At 41.2% G+C, this 18434-nt stretch overlaps 1 long non-coding RNA gene across 1 annotated transcript in view; it reads left to right on the top strand.

Annotated features, from left to right (window-relative positions):
- LOC148511543 (uncharacterized) overlaps positions 1-18434 on the top strand; it is a 58163-nt gene that overhangs the window by 23263 nt on the left and 16466 nt on the right. Inside the window, exon 2 of the long non-coding RNA XR_015868719.1 lies at positions 13960-14060. This is a non-coding gene — a long non-coding RNA (uncharacterized LOC148511543). The remainder of the gene's footprint in view (positions 1-13959; positions 14061-18434) is intronic.

Genomic DNA, 18434 nt, shown 5'->3' with positions numbered 1-18434 from the left:
GTGCCTAGAGGACAAAGTTTGTTTGGTAATCTTTGGTATACTACAATCATTGTCTACCTATAGAGTATGACTTTGGATTTAATTTAAAAAAAACTAATACAATTAAAAAAAAAGGATTTTACACTGCCCACCACCACCGCCACTACCCCCACCACAACCACCCCCACTGCCCCCCAGCCTCTGCCGCCTTATGGCCACCTACACTGCCTGTCCCTGCTGCCTCTGCTTTACCCCTCGTTTATTTTTATTTTTAGTAAATATCAGGCAGATCTTATTTTCCATTACAAGAATGGGAAATGTGATCTGCTTACTAAAAACATGTGAATCAGGCTTGCCTACCCTCCCGATTTGGTCGGGAGCCTCCCAAATATCGGGTGCCGTTCCCGACCCCCGGAAAGGCAGGCAAGCCTCCCGGCTGCTTCCAACCCCCCCCGAACTACTACTAAAAAACCCAGCTGAAGCGATTCGCGCTGAATCGCGTCATCGTGGCTCCGCCCCCTGCTTCACAATGCCTTTTTCCCGGTGATGACATGATCGTGCGGTCACGCCCCTGGCCCCGCCCCCAAAACGGCATCATAGCCCGGCCACGCCCCCCGCAGAATGCAGGCATTCAGCTCCCTCCCGGAAGGAGGGAGCTGAATGTCGGCAAGTATGATGTGAATTGATGACAACTACTCTTATTGCCATTTAATACATTTTTTTTATACTAAAATAATGTGAAAAGGATGTGAAAATACCCATTCTCCCATTATTTTTGTAAAAATAATATTTAAAAATTGTTGATAAATATACAGATAAAATAGCATACAGATTGTTTAAATACAACAATCAAACTAATCCACTATTTTGCATCAAGGACATCACTAAACTGCTATCTGTATGCAAATGTTCCTTTTTCTCATTAATATTCAGTTGTGCTTTCATTAACTATAATACATAAAATAACTACAATTGACCTATAAATAGAATATAAAAAGCAAAATCATAAGCTCAAATAATAACTCTTTACAAATGATTTTAAAAAGACCACTTAGAAACTCAGTACCAGTCAGATATCATACAAAGCTCTGACAATGAATCTTATAAACTCCATATTTAGGTCAGAAGTATTTATGCTGTCTATATGGCTTTATTTCTCTATTTCATTTGTACATGTGGCCGCTGTGACTGCTTTGAGTCCTGCTGCAATATCTGTACTATGGGCCCAATTCAGAGACATATACGGTAATGCAATCACAACTGCATTCTCTCACGGACCGCAGTTGCTAAAATATACTAATGCCTTCCAAAGCACAGCCAATCATAGGGATGCCCACTTCTGCCTACTCATATCCACTAGACAATGTGCAACAGCATAAACATTGGTACCATAGACATACAGTGGGCAGCCATGCTGCATATATATGGCAAGTCTGACCAGCCGCACTGCACTGCAGCTTTCTTGACACGTAGAGAGCTCTCATGCTGCATAGGAGATCGCAATGGCTAATATATGCATACCCATGTGATGCGGTTAAATGGTAGGACATGCCTGTGTTCTTCTAACTACCCCCCCCCCGTTACCACCCACAAATGCTGACTACCAGTCACTCACTTTGCAAATGGTTCCTCTATCTGCACATTAGCAAACAATTGCTTTTTCTGCGTAACTATCAACATTACATCAGTCTTTGAATCAGGACCAATGTATAGTATCAAATATGTTAGTGTGGAGAACTTATTCATATTTATGTTGCAAACTGCAGTATCTAATTTGTGAGTTTTATGAATGAACTTACGTTAGGTTTTTGGATATACTTTCATTGGCCCAGATTTTCACAGGCACCTCTCTGACACTATTTCCATCTCCAGTGAATTTCTATGGTGGAATTTCTTTAGCTGTTAATATGGGAGGGCACAACTCGCATAACATCCACCTTTTTAAGATTTTCATCATTGATTTACCCCATATCATTAACCATAATTACATTCAAGGAGCAGCTCTTGTAGCAATTATTCAACCTGTGATTTCATTATTACAGCGGTCCTGACACCCCTTGTGCTGAAGAAGCTCCTGATACCCATTACAAGTAACGCTGGGATAAATATTCCTCAAGTGTATCTTTGCATATATGTACTTATGAGGATTGGAGTTTCAATGACTTTCTGAGGCCGATGCCTTTTCCAGAATACTGGTTAAACCACTTAACAACAAATGTTTCCTAGCAAAACCTGTCAGATATTGTCAGTTTTTTTTTACATTTTTTTAAATATAAAATAAAAAGTATTTTTTTAAATATCTTTAAATATTTTATGGAAAAATAAGGGGGTTTCTTGCACCGCGTTGTGTCCTTAGGCAGCTATTATAAAATAAATTCTGTTCACAGTGCATTCTGGGGTGCAAATCCAACAGTGCAGTATGGATCTCCACTTTAAAAACCTGGGCACAAGGCAGGGTGACATGGTCACATGTGATGCGACCTTGTCAGCAGAAACACTTCTGGTTGCGGTCGCATGACATGTGACCATGTCAATTAAGTGGTTAATCAGTAAAAGGAACACTCATTTTTTTTCATAAAAATTGCATATTTCATAGCTGTCATTTAATCAGCACCGTATCTCAAATCCAATACTCAGGTCACCTTGCTAGTGCATATTTTCCATAGATATACCATATTCATTGTGGACTGATACGTTGTACAAGATCCACAGGTGATTCTAATTATTTAACTTTGGATTTTGTGAGGAGTCCTAGAAAACATGCACTGTTAAGGTGCTCAGAGGACTGTTTCCAGAACTATCCCACTCAGTCACCAATACAATTCCACAATCAGTACACTCCCTCCACTTCTTAGTCTACACCTCCCACTCCTTAGCAACTCCTACTGCCCAGATCCTTCATCAGTCAGTACTCAAACTTTAACTCCCATTCAGCTTTCTAAATTCCTACCCCACATATTGCTCACTCTCCATCTCCCACTCACTCCTTTTCTTCCCACTTCCATATATTTGATTCAGCCCATTCCATCTGAATCTTGGGAAATATTTCATCTCTTTGTCATTTGTTATTTCCTGTTTCCTACTCATTCCCCACTTGCCATTTATTTCTCACCTACCACTCAGTCCCTATGAGTCAGTGTCATAATTCATATTCTACCTACTATGATCATATCAGGTCACACACTCTGCTGACTCCCAACTTTCCACACATTGGGGATGATTCTCAGTCGCATAGATGCAAATGGAAAGTTTTTGCATACAGCGCATTCACAGATGTGAATTTATGCATCCTTGCGTACTGTGGGCCTGATTCAGCAAGGAATGCAACTGCTAAAGCGTATGTAGACAGTTGATTGTTGTGTACTGTACATGCGTATTCATCGCAGTGCGTGTGTGCAAATGCCTCACTGCAAATGGGACTGTGGGCCTGATTCAGAGCTGAACGCTCTGACCAGAGCGCTCGCTCTGAATGAGGGGCATCCTATTTAAATGTGGAGCGGCCTTTTGGACGCTCGCATAGCTGTGGGTTACCACCCACAGCTTATACGAGCGTCCATGATGATGATTGCGATGGTCAAAGACCATCGCGACCATCGGGCTTTGGACGAGACCCTGTGGTAGGGTCTCGCTTCCGCAAGCCCAGGAGTGATTTTGGCTCTATCAGAGCCAAAATCACTCCCACTGACATCATTACTGATGTCAGTGGGGTCAGACTCAGATGGTAGGCGTTCCCATGGGAATGCCTCCGTCTGGCAGCCACGCCCCCGGCATGCCCACCAAAGAGGGCGTGCTGTCACTCACCATCGACAGCACGCCCCCTTTGGTGCGAGACCCCGAGCGACGTATTTCATCGCTCGAAATACGTCGCTCGCTGGGTCTCGCGCATGCGGACGACGGAGCTCCCTCCGTCGTGCGCATGCGCATTCGCCCAACATCAACCCGCTTGCGAGCGACCTTCCCTCGCGAGCGGGTCTGAATGACCCCCAGTGATCACAGTGAGTATGCAGACCAATCGCAGAGTGATTGACAGAAAGTATTGTTTGGGGGTGGTAATGGGGGGGTGGTCGGAGAAACGCAGGCATGCCAGTGCATTTGAATGCTGTTGCCGGGGCGTGCATAATTTAGCTACTACGATGGCATAGACAGCTTGAGCTCTCACTGCGTGCAGGAAAGTTAGCAATGTAGTGGTAGCAGGGGTATATTTGTAATGGGTGGAGGGTGTGTAGGCCCAAGGGGGCCCACACCGCACACCCTGCACCCATACTTCCAAATACTTACCTCTCCAATGTCGGCTGGAAAGGTGCTACACAGAGTGCCTGAAAATGGCTGCAGCGGCCATATTCACGGCGTTCTGTGCATATGCAGTAGGGGAATCACAGGGGAAATGTCTGCAGCGACATTTTCCTGGTGTACTGCACATGTGTAGTGCATAAACTAGTGCCTGGAGTCTACTTAATGTGTCAGTACGCGGAGGCCACCAGAGAGAAAGGAGGGGGCCCTGAATGGTGAGTGAATATGGGCTGCCTCCTCTCTAAACCTGCCTTAAATATGCAAATGGCTCCAATGTACTCCGATGTTACCAATGTTTTGGCTGGATTGCAAGGTATTACGGATGTGAGAGAGGGGAAGTGGGCATCTACATGTTGTCCATGCAAGTACTTTATGATTACAATTATTAGCATACTTTCACAGCAGAACTGCGTGTGCGATTGTAGCCACGATTGCACCAGTGACCCATGCTTACTCAGTCCTTGTATGTGTATAATTTTGCAATCACATGGAACCACCCAGTTTTGTAGGAGTGTCGTAGGAGTTTCATGGGAGAGTATCAAAGGCTCTATGCAATTCCAAATGGTATGTATGGGGAATGGAAGCCTGTTTCAGATGTATAGTATCTCCTGCACCTAGCATGGGGCTGGTGCAAGTGCAGATACTAATGATGATGGCTTCAGTGGCCAGTATATAATCATATAATCAATGGGAGACATGGGTTTCCATTTGCAAACACACAATCCCCTATGTTATTTGAACAGTACTCACATTAGAATAAGGTAGTAAATCAGGATCAGGTGGCTTTCCACAACTACAGTCACTTTGCATGCAAATCAGAATCAGACAACTTATCTACAACTTAACTTTGCATACATTCAGTGGCATATCTATAATGGGTGTAGGGTGTGCAGTGCACATGGGTCCGTGGATCCAGGGGAACCTACACCATACACCCTGTACGCATTTCTTCTATACTTCCTCTTCAGAGTTCTGCGGCGATGGTAGCAGTGCTATACTAATTACTGGCAAAATGGTGCAGTTTCCATTTTCCCTGCATTTTGCACTTATGCAGCAGGTAAATAGCTGGGAAAATGACTGCAGTGCCAGTTTCCCAGTGACCTGCACATGCTCAGTAGACTGAGACAAAGCACTAGAGTCAACTAGTTTCCAGAGTCTACTGCCGGTCTCCAGGTAGAGAGGAGGGAACCCTGGATTGAGACAGCACACGGGCCCCCTCTTATCTGTAAATATGCCCCTGTATAGGGCCGTAACTAGGGTTGCGACCAGTGCCATGGCACAGGGCACCGCAGGGCAGGGGGCGCTGTTCGAGCTTGTCAGTTTTCCTGTTTATTATCATTCTCACTTGTAGATTCCTCTTTTTTATCACCAGCATTTAGTGGCCTCCTCTATCTCTTCCCTGGCCCTTCCCTTTGAGGCCATGGCCATTTTTCAGGTGCACTATAGTATGTACCCATTGAAAAAATGGGAGGGGGGGTGCCAATGCTCTCTCTGGCACAGGGCACCAAAAATTCTAGTTACGGCTTTGCCCCTGCATACATTTAAGGTCTTTTGTGGGGACTGAGTAGTATGAGTTCAGGGACTACCTTTTTTGCTTCATAGCTGCTCATAGCTTCAGTAACATAGAAGATAATGTGGTCAGAATACAGATTGATATGATACCTAAGTACAAAAATTAGGTGCAACCAATAAAATACAATAATAAACAATTGTTAGCTATATAGCAGCTCCCAATGGTAGTGCTGGAAACACTACCCAATTAAGATCAACATAAACAAAATGAGTAAATAGATATATATATATTTTAGGGATGTGCACCGGCCACTTTTCGTGTTTTGGTTTTGGATCTGGATCTTTCTTCGTGTTTTGGATCTGGATTGGTTTTGCCAAAACCACCCTTCCGTGTTTTGGGTTCTGGGTTTTGTGTTTTGGATCTGTATTTTTTTTTAAAAAAGAATAAAAACAGCTAAAATCACAGAATGTGTTGGTTTTTCTGCTCCTATGCTATATTAACCTCAATAACCTTAATTTCCACTCATTTCCAGTCTATTCTGAACACCTCACACCTCACAATAGTGTTTTTATATCCAAAAGGTTGCACCGAGGTAGCTGGATGACTATGCTAAGAGATACGAGTGGGCGGCACAAACACGTGGTCCATCTAGGAGTGACACTGCAGTGGCAGACAGGATGGCAGTTTGAAAAACTAGGCCCCAAACAGTACATAATTCAAAGAAAAAAGGTGCAAGATGGAATTGTCCTTGGGCCCTCCCACTCACCCTTATGTTGTATAAACAGGACATGCACACTTTAACAAACCAAACATTTCAGCGCCAGGGTCTGCCACACGACTGTGGCTGAAATGATTGGTTCATTTGGGCCCCCACAAAACAAGCTGGCAATTAATCTGTCCCTGCACAAACTGGCTCTACGGAGGCAAGATGTCGTCCTCATCCTCCTCATCCACTGATTCCTCACCCTCTTCAGTGTTGTGTACATCCTCATCCTCACAGAGTATTAATTCGTCCCCGCTGGAATCCACAACCACAGGTCCCTCTGTACGTTCTGGAGGCTGTATTAATATAAAACTTGTGTGTTTTATGAATATCTATTAACCTTTATACCCAAATATCGCTATTTAGCATTGCAAGTTGCACAAGAAATAATTGCTATCCAGACTTTGAGTGTGGTTCCAATGCACAAAAAGTTATTAATACAATAAAGAGTATTACGCGCTTTGATCTAAACAATGAGCACAAAGGATTATTATATACATAAGGTACAGTCGATACATACACATGCGCATCGGTCCTAGTTACAGTCATCAATCCAGAAGCGTTTGGTCATCTAAGAAGAATGGCTACTGACTGGGACCGGGACACAGGCTATATACCCTAACAGATCATGATAACAACAATGTAGACAGACAAATATAATTCTATTGGTTCTTGCTCTTGGTCTTTGTGGTACGCTGTAGTTCATAGGACAGTTCACTAGGGGTATGTCCCAATTCTCCAGATTACACTGTCTTTCTTTAATTGATTTAAACTATTTAGAGACACTACATTACAGTGTATACATTCTAACCAATAATTTCCTATATTCCATAACCATCGAACACAAGATGCAACTCCCTCGCTGATTGATTCAGATATCTGGAAATAAACAGTGTGTCAGTTTAGTACCAAACATGCCATGTCTATCATGTTGTATACCATGAATACCATTTGTTTAAAAAAACAGAAACTTTTTTTATTAAAGTTTTGTATTTTCAGGGCCAGGCAGTGGCACTGTGTTACAGTAACACTAAGTAGGTGCTGTACCACTGAGTTATTATTAGTGCTGTAAGGTGATATGGATCGTGATCAGCCGATAGGAGAGCAGGAGCAGCAACCAAGATCTAGTGCTGCAACTGCTGCCAGTCATGATGATAACAGTCATTCAACATCTACTAAATCTGGTGCTAAATAGCATTGTGGTTTTAAGACAGAGCAACTGAAATCAAAACAATATTTCATAATGTAAAAGAAAAACATTATCTCTAATAATAAAGGGAAAGTATCCTGCCGAAAAATATAAAATTGCCAGTATGCTATATACCACACAGTGGCAAAGAAGGTTGAGCCCTGCAAATCAGTGCAAAAAAACCCACTAAGAATGAAGAACAAACTGTGTGTCCAGAAACGTCACAAATCCAGAGTCTAAGGTGTCCATGAGTATATGTCTGAGTTTGACATTTTTGATACTGTACTCATAGAGAAGCTTCCTTCCACAATTTCTGTATCCTTCTACAAATTTAGGAATGAGCAGAACAATTAATGATGGTGATATACAAATTAAGGATGATACTGAGAAAGAACAACAGGATGAATGGGATATTTGTGTAGCTGACACCGTTAATGATGAGAATGTCGTTTGCAAGAGAAAGCAAGTATGACAGCTGCCACCCAATTGCACAGCAGAAAACTGAAGCCATGACAACTATGCTAGTATTAGATTTGCATGCAATATCCACCATCAATGCATCTGGTATAAGACAGTTTATTGACGTTTTGTGTCCCAGCTACCAAATTTCATCTCAATTTAATTTTACAAGATTAGCAATTCCTCACCTGTACTGGAATGTTAGCAGGCATAATGGTGTAAACCTGTTAGAAAAACAAAATATCTTATGTCTAAATGGCATACGCCACTAGCACTTTCCTCCAGATTTGTCATTTCTAATAACACAACAAATATTGTGAGAGCTTTATAACTTGGTGAACTTGAACACATTCCATGTTTTGCACACACAATCAACTTGGTGGTACAGATTTTTTTTAAAAAAATGACAGGAGAAGCTACCTGTTGCCAGAAAAAATTTGGGAATTTTTTTGCCATTCAGCAACTGCATGTAGAAGATTTCAGCACCTGCTAGAACAGTTAAATTTGCCATACCATCAACTGAAGCAAGAGGTAGTAACAAGGTGGAATTTGACCCATTATATGCTTCAGTGAAGGGAGGAACAGCAACAAGCCATCCTAACCTACATAGCAAGCCATGACATAGGGAGAGGAGGGGGAATGCACCTTAGTAAAGCACACTGGAGAATACTTTTACTGTTATGCAAGTTGCTGAAACCATTTGAAGCATTAACCTATGACGTGAGTTCAGACACTGCCAGACTGAGATGAAACAAAGCAATTCACACTGCCAGACTGAGTTAGGTGATTTCCTTAATTAAACTACTGGAAAAGCAGCTCAAGATATTGAAGGAGGAGCAATTTTGTCAAGTATGTTGGACTTGTAGATGACGTTCTTTATTCGCTTCACCAGGACCAAAGGGTTGTCAATATCTTGAAATTGGATCACTACATTTTGCAACCATGCTTTACCCTAGGTTTAAGTCGTATATTATGTCTTTCTTTCCAACTGACACAGATCTTAAGAGATGCAAAGAGCTCCTTGTGAGCAAGTTATCAACTCGTGGCACATAATAAGACAATGTATCCTTCAGTTTCTCCTGCAACTGCGGCTGCTAAGAAAAATCTGAGCTTTTCCAAGAGACCCACTGGGGATGTGTATGATGAGTCAACTCAGTGCAACTGAGTGACACAACATTTTCACATCTGGTTAGTCCTAAAATAATTGCCCAAAATTAGTGACACCTATACATGACTGAATCTAATATGGTAAACATTAATAGAATGATGGAGTATTTTGTTAATGATATTGTACAAATAAGCATGTCAGAAATTCCCTTTTGCTACTGGGAGAAAAAATTCTATTTAGAGGTCTTTGAACTACTGTAAGTAGATTTGGTGTACTTAAGCTGCCCACCCTCCACTGTGTACTCGGAAGAAGTGTTCAGCACACCCGGAAACCTTGTGAGTGATCGGCATAAGAGGCTACTTTCTTAAAATATAAAAAAATTCATGTTCATAAAAATTAACTACAATTGCAACAAAGTACAGAGACTTCTGTAATGGTGGATTCCAGTGGGGATGAGCTGAAATTGCATGATTATGATGTTAACACTGATGAGTGTGAGGAGGATGCTTATCATAATGACATCTTCCCAGTGTAGAGATTATTAACAATTATATTAGCCCCCTTAAGCCCAAACAAAACAAGCTCTTCAGCCACAAAAGTGTCATGTCTCTTTCGCTGAACTGCTTGGTTTGTTAAACTGTGCATGTCCTTTTTAATATTATTATTACATTTTATTTATAGGGTGCCATAAGTGTTCCACAGCACTGTACATAGAGCAAAACAATAAGACAATACAGGGCAGAATAGTACAGTACAAATAGCATTTGACACAGCTACTGATGCAATGTGTGCAATTGAAAAGTACAGCATCAGTCAAAAACATGTAGCTTTCAGCATGGGTGCAAATGACATGTCTAGTTTGCTTGAAAAAAACAAAACAGATGATTGGGGTCCAGGGCCAGAGAGCCCAAGGAGGATGTATAACAGGTGTGCAAGAGACGTAGGTGATGAAAACAGGAGGGAGGAAGGCCCTGCTGATGGAGCTTACAGTCTAAAAGGAAGGGGGAGACAAGTGGAATACATAAGGATTGAGCCAGTATAAGGGAAGTTAAGAGGTAGTGGAGGAATTATATGCTTTTATCAACAGGTGTGTTTTCAGTGATCACTTGAACAAATGCAGGCTGGGGGATAGTCTTATGGAAAAAGGGAGATCATTCCAATGGTGAGGGGCAGCTCTGGGGAAATCTTGAATTCTGGAGTGAGATATGGTAACCAGAGAGGAGTTAATGCAGCAGTATACCGTATATACAACATAATGATTGGTACCAGGGTCCAAGGAGAATTCCATCATTCACCACTTTTATTATTGGCTTGATTTTGTGTGTTACTGGCATTGTATTGTATATTACTGTATAGTATTGTACTTTACTGGCAATTCATGTTCTTTTGTATCTTGAAATGCCATTCAATACCAGCATCTCATTCAGACATATAGACCCCATTTCCTGCAGCTTCTCAGCTGATACAGACAAATGTAATCAAATCATATAATTAAGAATTAATTATTCAATTTGACTAGGCTGTTACTCTGCATTAAATCCTGAGGAATCTATGTCATTGGGATTTTTAATGTTTTCCATTATTCTGATCTGTTTTTATGTATGGTTAAATTATGTATTCAATTAATCGATCAATTAATCAAGCAAATTTTTTACCTGGCTTTTATTAATAATACATTTCATTTACTGGCTGCTGGCCTCAGGCCTCTGATCTAGTTCTTGATTAATGAAAAAATTCAATAGCATCATATAGTTTATATTAAACTACCATCCTGTCTGCCACTGCAGTGCCACTGTGTTTCCTAGATGTGCTACATTATTTTTTAAACTGCTTTGTATTTTGTTGCTGCTCTGTCACTTAGTTAAGCTGGTCAGCTTACTGCATCCTTTGGCCAATATGGGTGAAAACTGAAAACAATATTTTGAGCTGTGAGGTGGTCAAAATTGACTGGGCATGATTGGAATTTGATGATATTGAGGGTAATAATACTGTAGGAACAAAAACAAAAAATTACTTGATTTTAGCTGTTTTATCAAATTTTAAAGACATCCAGTTCCAAAACAAAAACACTTGTGGGTGGTTTTGGCAAAACAAAAACAAAAACTTTGATGGTGGTTTTGGCAAAACCAAAACATGGGGGTCTGTGCACATCTTTAATTTCAATGTGGAATAGTCATCATTTAAAGGACTCCAAAATATATGGGTGTTTATGGATATATTTAGTAAGTTGGCTCATTTTATGCCATGACTAGGGCTTCCACAACTAAAGGTGTTGGCTATGACATTTGTTCAACATATTTTCAGAATGCATGGAGTACCTATCAATTGAGTTTCTGATACATGATCCCAGTTTATTGTACAATTTTGGAAATGTTTCTCCAATATCTTGAGCAGTATCCTGAAATTTTGTCTGTATATCATCCAAAGACTTTTGACTGTATATCATCCAGTCAATCCATCCTGAGAGCAGTAGGTGTTATATTTCTCATTTGTATGATAACTGGGCTGAGTCACTTCGTTGGGCAGAGTTTGTATATATAATATTCCCCATATACTGCTTCCAGCACTTCATCTTTTTGTGCTTGTGATCAAAATTTTAAGGCTACATATTTCTCTAATGGTCTATATCCTGGGTTCCCAAAACAAGGGAAGTTTCTGTACATTTGAGGAGTATGTGGAGAGAGGAAGAGACAGCTCTTTCTCGGGCACAATTTTAGGCAAAAAACTTATCTTGACTGTTGCCATGATTATGTTATTTATCAGCATATGTTCCACTACATTGTATCATGTATAAAGTTTAAAGAATGATAAAAACTTTAGTTTTTTCTAACCCAGTACAGTGAACTGCTTATGAAACTGTATTTGGAATGTCCAAATGTTGGAAATCTGTGTTGTAGGAAGGTGGCATTCAAAGTGGATAGGTAAATTGATATATGGATACTCAATCCCTACTGCCAGCATTAATCAGAAAGATAGATAATGGTAAACTGTTTAATTGTAAATACCTAGAATGTTTTTCATGGGGTAGGAAAAATCACAAGATACTGTATTAAAATTCAGACCTGTGAACCATTGTGTTATGGGTTTATATGACACAGATACAGATTTTATCAAATACTTGTTAACAAATCTATGTATTATCTTGATTTATTAATATGAGATTTTTTTTAAAGGAACTTGCATGTTTATATCATAAATGGGCAATTAATATGCTCAGATATAAACAGACTCTTTTCTAAGAAGTTAGCCATGGCTAATTTGTATTCATTCTGAACTAACCACTGAATACAAGAGAATGGGGTAACAGCAGAGGATGGGACTGCATAAAATACCACATAAGATACACAGAGCTTGTCATTTCCTATAGCAGTGTTTCCCAACTATTGTCTTCTGAGATCCCTAACAGTGCATATTTTTCAAATCACTTATTAGGTGCACAGGTGTAATTGTTACTGGCTTAAACATTTTAAAGGAGCCACAGGTGGAGCTTATTGTTTTGATTGTGATAGTGAGTAGATCTATAGAACATGATAGGGGTCCCTGAGGGCTGCAGTTGGGAACACTGTCTTAAAGCCCCAATACACTAGCGACAGAATTCCGCAATTCCCCGATCCCCAGTTGCCAGGGGCGGGCATTGGTGAAATACAACATGTTAGATTTTGCTGATTTGACTATCACAATCAGAATATGTTATTAGCATATTGGGGATTTTTAACATGTAGAAATTCACCGATCCCCTAACGGATCAGCGATCATCTTAGACCATCGGTCCGCACTTCCGACCAATGGATCGGCAGTTCCGGTCCGATTAAGCAATTGGCATATTTCAGTGTTGGCTAACCGTGACACTCCAGCTGTTGTGGAACTATAATATCCCAGCATGCCCTGCCACAGTTTTAGCATGCCCTAATAGCAAAACTGTAGCAGTGCATGCTGGGTTATGTAGTTCCATAACAGCTGGAGTGTCTTGGTTAGCCAACAGTGGCATATTTCCTAGTCGATGTATTGAGTCCTTTCAAGGATTATTTTTTTATTGAGGTGTGATTATCCTTTTCCAGTGATTCCCCTTCAATAGAAAGCAAACCTTGGAAATGTGCTAATTTCTGTATTTGTATCATTATTATTTTAGACAAACTTGTGCATTTTATATTCTTTGTATGTAATTTGTTTGACTTGTTTGTACTTAAGCATTGTGGGTATTTTTCCATATTAAATCATAAAATCATACTGTATTAAATGATTAATAAGACCTGTGTTTTTGAAAACTCATGTGTCAAGATATCTTGGTATTTTATAATGTTTTTTTTAATGCAGGCCTTTGGGGTCTTTATCCCCCCCTCTAGAAATTACAATGGTTTCTGAAGCTGTAGCAGCCATAGAAGCCAGCAATTTTTGACAGGTTCCAAGACTTGTACTAGTTGTCTAGGGAAGCATAGTAGAGTTCTCTTATCACATCAAAGTGAGGCGACTATTAGTGCCCATTCTGTGCTACATGGCATATTGAGGATAGATGTAGGAGGACATACCTGTATTTTCATTGACAATCATGAGCTAACATTTTTACAATTAGCAAATTTAATAGAACTTTAAATTAATAAATGTTTTCCTTGTTAGTAAAAATGTTACTCATGACAAATGCATTCATACTGTATCTACAGTATCTGTTATCGGGAGTGAGCAAACACCATCATGAAGAGACTTAAGTTGTTGCTTGGGACCCTGGTTCTGGCTATATGCTTCAATGATTGTCTTTCACAGAGTAAGTACAGTACATTCTATATTATTTTACATTTTATATTTTTTTCAATTGTGTTGAGTCTAGATAGGACCCCAATCACTAACTTTCATATGTTGACAGATTTTAATCTTTTATAATTTCATAATAATTTTCATTGCCATTCTGGGTGTATGCTGTTTATAGAATTGTCTGTCTAACCTAAGAGAATTTAACCTGTTTGTGGCTCACTATATAGCATTAATATTTTTTACCTAAAAGGAGTTCTAAAGTACTGGCTGAGGGCCTGATTCAGCACTGCTAACCACAGATTCCCGATGTTTGGGAATCTGCACAGGCGCCAGACCTATTTTGTGCATGTGCAGAATGGGTCTGCGAGTCCGCTTGCAAACTGGGAGCAGACTGTCAGTGATTTACAGTTTGCTGCCATTTGGGGACGGGGAGCGGGCAGCGATATTCTCCGTTACCCGAAATGGAGGTGTGTCGCTGCCATGGCGGGGGAGAGAAGAGGCCAAGATCTCTGTCGGGTGACATAGATTTCCTGACCTCTTCCTCTAAACTGCGATAGCTGGCTGCAGGACCCTATGGGTCTCCACAGCCGGCCGATGGTATGCAGATTAACCGATGCTACGTTGAACAACGCAGCTCGGTTTAGTAATGCACAGGAGTAGTGATGCCTCCTGATGCATTACCATATTTGCAAGGATCGCAATTGCAAAGCAGAGTGCAGCTTTGCAATTACGATCCTTACAGAATCATGCCCCGTGTCCGCATGTGACAGGGCAGAAAACATGTAATTATGATCCTTACAGAATCAGGCCCCATATCCACACTGCAGAGTGTGTCCCTCCGTGATGATATTGGGGCACAGAGCGTGCGCCTGTTGCCCTGGCAACAAAAACACACATCGGTGATCCCCAGCATCTGGTGGCTGAAGCTCAAAGATAACATGTCGTGAAACACACCTTCACCAAAAAATATCTGAGTTTATACATATGAATTTGGCTAAATTGCAATAAATAATATAAGGAGCAATCCAATATAGATCCAGAAAGCAATCACAGTAAATGCTGTGGGCAGGTCCTAAATGCTAAAACACCATAAATCCCTAGATAGAGCAAAGTTCTGTAAGGTAAAATTAAACTGTCCCATATACCGTTGTAACAAATACCTAACAGAAATCAATATAAATAAATGTAATTAAATACATGCCATATAGAATAATACATTGGCTGTATGAAAAAATATAAAGATAATTAATACAGTGACATATATATATATTTATATATATATATATATATATATATATATATATATATATATATATATATATATATATATATAAGAATGGGACCTGCACCCCTGCAATGATCATAAAAAACTACTGTCTTCTGCTTCTTATTCCAGAGTTGTTAGATTGACCTACAGACAGGGTTAGGATATTAGACACAAGAAACAAAATACTGTAACCAGGTGGACTGCATCATAAGTGATGAGCCTAAAACGTTGAATAGATGTGTGCAAAGAGTTTATTCAAATACCCTATCAGAAAATGGGAGAAAGATATGGCTGCTAAGCTGGATGCTGGATTCTGTGAAATATACGTGAACACTAAGGGGTAAATTTACTAAGAATTAAGTCCACTTGGGTGATTTTCCCATTTTTAAATTAGCAACTTTACTAAGAAGTGAGTTTAGCCGAAAGTAAGATGGTGAAGCAGATCGAGATATCTCCTCGGAGTAGAAAGTTTAGATGAGATTACTCACCCGAGATTGCAGTGTTTTCTCTCTGCAAAACTCTCCTGAGCTTACAGCCTGCACATATCAGTGAGATATTTGAAGGCTGCTTGTGTGTTGTACCTGATAAACAAGGATAAAAAAAAAATTATTTAGGGGGGACCCTACATCTTTTTTTTTTAACCCAAAAGCATAACCAGCCCCGGACTTCTCAGCCAGTCCTGGTTCCTAAAATGATGGGGAACAAAATGAGTAGGGTTCCCCACATAATTTGAGAACCAGCACCTGGCTGCAAGACCAGTGCTAGTTTTAAATATAGGGGGAAAATGCATAGGAGTCCCCCTATTTTTAAAACCAGCACCAGACCCAAACAGACTGGAGTGTAATGCCACAGCCAGGAGACCCTATCCCTGGGGCTCCACGACCAAAGAATTGACACCCCAAGCTGGTCAGCCCAAGCTGGGGATCTCAGGGGAGGTGGGGACCCCCCCAAGAAGGGGTCCCCTCTCTCCCGAAACTCAATGTTTGGGCTGAAGCCAAGGGCTGTTCCCCACAGCCGTGAGCTGTGGGTACGGGGGTAATAATGTGTTAAAGAGTAATAAACTATTGTATTTTACAGTTTAACTACAGGTGCCAGCATGCCTGTCCTTTTGCAGTTGTGGAACTACAAGTGCCAGCAGGTGGACAGCACCTGTAACTCCAGTGTAAAATAAATAGTTTAAAAAAGACAGTACACAAACACCATACAGCATTCATAGAAAAACTTGCACTCATATCCAATGGTGCTGCAGTAACCGCTAGGGTGGTCACTAACACCCAGTTCAAGATCAATTATAAAATACAGTACTTGTGGTCATTGCGCTCCTCTGAGGTAAGTATAAATTTTGAACAACAATATGGTTGATTGTGTCTCAACAAGATCCTGCAATCTCTCCACTCAGTTCTTTAAATTAAAAAGCCTCTTTTAGACAGAAACTCCTTACTTCTGGAACACAGATGTAGCTATATATATATATATATACATATATATATATATATATATATATATATATATGTGGTGAAGTATAGTTTTTTATTTTTACATTAAAACATATCCATTAATACACCAATCCATCAATCAAGCAGCATACCAGATTATGTGGGATGTAGGAATGCACACACCCAAGTTCACAATTATTGGGGTATAATCAGTCACCTCCCGGGTATAAGGTTCATGAAATACCCCATGTCCTGTGTACAGTCAATATCCTCCACAATTATCACCTGGTACTCCTTCTGATTCCCCAAGCTTCCAACGTGTTTCTGTCTTGAAATCCTTTTAAACAGGTTTTCGAGTGTGAAGAACTGAGTGGAGAGATTTCAGGATCTTGTTGGGACACAATCAACCATATTGTTGTTCAGAATAGGTTCTTACCTCAGAGGAGTGCAAATGGCTGGTTACACGTGGGTTCCAGCCAATGAGCGAGCACTACATGTAAAGTGTGCTCTGATTGGCTAGTGGGCCATTGGATTTCCCAAGGAGGCTCATCAGCTGGCATTCACAAAGTATGAGTACCGTATATACTTGAGTATAAGTCGACCCGAATATAAGCCGAGGTACCGAATTTTACCACAAAAAACTGTGAAAACTTATTGACTCGAGTATAAGCCTAGGGCGGGAAATACAGCAGCTACTGGTAGTAATCCCCCCACTGGTACTGCTCCCAGTAGTAATCCCCCCACTGGTACTGCTTCCAGTAGTATTATTCTCCCTGGTACTGCCCCCTGTAGTAATATTCCCCCACTGGTACTGCCTCCAGTAGTAATATCCCCCCCTGGTAGTGCCCCCAGTAGTAATCCCCCCTGGTACTGCCCCAGTAGTAATCCCTCCCGTGGTACTGCCCCCAGTAGTAATATTCCCCCTCTGGTAGTGCCCCCAGTAGTAATACCCCCCCTGGTACTGCCCCAGTAGTAAATCCCCCCTGGTACTGCCCCCAGTAGTAATATTCCCCCTCTGGTAGTGCCCCCAGTAGTAATACCCCCCTGGTAGTGCCTCCAGTAGTAATACCTCCCTGGTAGTGCCCCCAGTAGCAATATCCCCCCTGGTAGTGCCCCCATTATTAATCCCCCCCGGTAGTGCCCCCAGTAGTAATCACCCACCTGGTACTGCCCCCAGTAGTAGCCCCCCAGTAGAGAGAGATGTAATAATAAAAAAAAAACACTTACCTGAAACCCCGCTTCTGGTCCCGACGCTGCTACCGGCTCCTCCAGCCGCTTTGCATTATGGGAGAGACATCATCATGACGATGTCTCTCCCATTACCCACTGCGGGATCCTGAAGATGGCTCCCGCAGTGGGAGCAGCAGCAGCCGGTGAGAGTCTGACAAACTCTCATCGGCTACTGATTACATCAAACACACAGCTGCCGGCTCCGGCGGCTGTGTGTTTGGCAGTGTGTAGTGCTGACCGAACTCCATCCGGTCAGCGCTACACACGCGGTGCAGCTGTGTCACAGAGACACAGTCTGCACCGCAGCCGGCATGGTACGCTACTCAGCTGCGTACCATGCAGGCATGACTCGAGTATAAGCTAAGGGGGTGCTTTTTAAGCACAAAAAATGTGCTGAAAAACTCGGCTTATACTCGAGTATATACTGTAAATGGATTCTAGGTGGAAGAAGTGG

The sequence above is a fragment of the Taudactylus pleione genome, unplaced genomic scaffold (genome assembly GCF_031769625.1).
Source record: "Taudactylus pleione unplaced genomic scaffold, aTauple2 ptg000305l, whole genome shotgun sequence".
NCBI lineage: Eukaryota > Metazoa > Chordata > Amphibia > Anura > Myobatrachidae > Taudactylus > Taudactylus pleione.
The sequence above is the reverse complement of the archived record's forward strand: the minus strand, read 5'-3'. Positions and strand labels throughout refer to the sequence as shown.